This window comes from Elephantulus edwardii, unplaced genomic scaffold, assembly GCF_000299155.1.
Source record: "Elephantulus edwardii isolate Elephantulus edwardi_28Jun2011 unplaced genomic scaffold, EleEdw1.0 scaffold00019, whole genome shotgun sequence".
NCBI classification, from domain to species: Eukaryota; Metazoa; Chordata; class Mammalia; order Macroscelidea; family Macroscelididae; genus Elephantulus; species Elephantulus edwardii.
The window spans coordinates 23657791-23660401 of NW_006399769.1; positions in this window are offsets into that span (position 1 = coordinate 23657791).

Below are 2611 nucleotides of genomic sequence, written 5' to 3' on the forward strand. Positions count from 1 at the left end.
TATCTAGCTATCATCTATCTATCTATCTATCTATCTATCTATCATCTATCTATTCTAGAACAATTCATAGCAACCCTATGTAACAAAAGACCTGAATAATGTTCTAGAACTATCATCATTTCTCTGTTCATAGAGTTTCCAGAGGTTAGGAAGTTTATGTTACTCCTGCTTCCAACGTTGAATCAAACACTGTCCATGATGGGTGACTATTATGATGTTTGACACAACTATGACACAGCATTCAGCATTACAGCAACCCAAAGTTACTTCAGTCAGTAAATAGATAGACCAGTGCTGTACCACTTAAAAGAATGTCCATCCCAAAATAAACTAACACTAGGAATGAGGGACCCAGACCTGAACGCCTTACCATCTCCCCTCCACCCCCTTGAAATGTAAAGCACTCCTAGGAGATACTAGTTTGACTCTAAACCACGAGACTTCCAGCTCACAGGACATTGTTAGCTAAATCTGGCAAGTCTAATCAGTGGACACACAATTATTGGGGGGAAAAATAGCAAAACCCAACAAATTTCCCATACTCAACCCTCAACAAGATAGGAGAAACCATTTTCCAGAATTCAGCCACTTCCCATGAGCCTCCAAGCTGAATACTTAATCCAGAACTACCACTTTTAAAATATAGACATCTATCTATCTATCTATCTATCGATCGATCGATCGATCTATCTATCTATCTATCATCTTATCTATCAATCTACAATTGTGTTGCAATCCCAAAAGCAGGCAGTTTGAATGCACCAATCCACCTTCTAGTACCAAAAGAGAGATGGGTAAACTCTTCCACAGATAATTATAGCCTCTGAGAAAAAGCTGAAGGATCAGCTCTGAGTCAGTTATCTCCATGACACATAACAACAACTATATATGTTTATGTGTGTTACTGTTGTGTATTGTTATGTATGTTAAATCAATATTTAAAGCTGTAATCCTGGATCTTCTAAAGCAAGCACTTCAGGTCCTCCTTAGTTTCAGCCAGTAGGATTGTGTCATCTGCATAACACAGAATGTTGATGAGTCTTCCTTCAGTCTTGATGCCACATTTCTTTTCATAGAGCCCAGCCTCCTGGATAATCTATTCTGCATATAGATTGAAAGGGTATGGAGATAGGACACATTCCTGGTATCCACTCTTCCCAATTTTGAACCATTTGGTGTTTCCTTGCTCTGTTCTGATGACTGTTTCCTGGTCCATATATAGATTTCTAATAAGCACAAATATTATGGGATTCCTAGTCTTGCAGCCACAGTTTATTGTGATTCACAGAGTCAAGTGCCTTTGAATAGTCAATGAAACACAGACATTCCTCTGGTACTCCCTGCTTTCAGCCAAAATGCATCTAAAATTAACTAGAATATCCCTAATATCACAGCCTCTTCTAAACTCAGGCTGTACTTCTGACAGATCTCTGTTGATGTGCTGGCCCAGTTGGTTTTGGATAATTTTCAGTAGAATCTTGCTTGTATGTGATATTAATGATATTAATATTAATGATATTAATATTAATGATATTATTTTGTTTGATAATTTCAGCACTCTGTCGAGTCACCTTGCCTTGGAATGAGAACTATATAGATTTCTTCCAGTCAGTTGGCCACGTAGTTGTCCTCCAGATTTCTTGGCACACCTAGGCAAGCATATCTTAGGTAGCATCTGTTTGTTGAAATATGTTAATTGGTTTAAACAAAGAATCTCACCACTGTGCCAATTGGCAGCATCAAGATAGATAGGAAGATATTGTTAACAGCTTTAGTTTGCTTGGCTCCACAATCAACACTCTTGGTACCAACAGCCAGGAAATTAAAAGATGAATTGTGTTGGGTAAAGTCTGCTGTCAGAAACCTTTTCAAAGTACTGAAGAACATCGATGTCAGTCTCGAGACTAAGGTGCACCTGATACAGGCAATGGTCTTTGCAATTACTTGCTACGCATCAGACAACTGAACAATAACTAGGGATAATAAGAGGAGAATTGAAGACTTTTATCTGTGATGCTGGAGAAGACTATTGAATGGACTTCTATAAACAAGTTTGTCAGAGAGGGTGAGACTAGGCTGGTCTTTGGAGACAAGGATTCTGAGGCTTCGTCTAACATACTTTGGACATGTTATAAGGAGGGACCAGTCCTTGGAGAGGGATATCATGCTTGGGAGGGTGAAGGTAAGATGCAAGAGAGAAAGACCCTCGATAAGATTGATTGATTCAATGACTGGGGCAATGAGTGTAGGTGTGTTTGAGACAACAAGATTGGCGTAGGATAGAGCTGAGTTTAAGGCTGTTGTATATAAGGTAGCCATGATTAGCAGGCCACTAGACAGCACATAACAACAACATGATATTGCGGGTGTGTACCATGGAGTCAAAACAGGAGCGGATTTTAAAAAATAATTCATCACATGTTTCAGACGTAGTTAATCAAATGAGAGGAGATTGACCATCCATCTTCCCAGTAGCAGCTGTTGAATTTGAACCACATACTTTAGAGATTGCAGTGCAGTTTCTTACCCCTAGGTAACCAGAAAGTAAGCAGCCTTCCCTTCCCTTCCCTTCCCTTCCCTTCCCTTCCCTTCCCTTCCCTTCCCTTCCCTT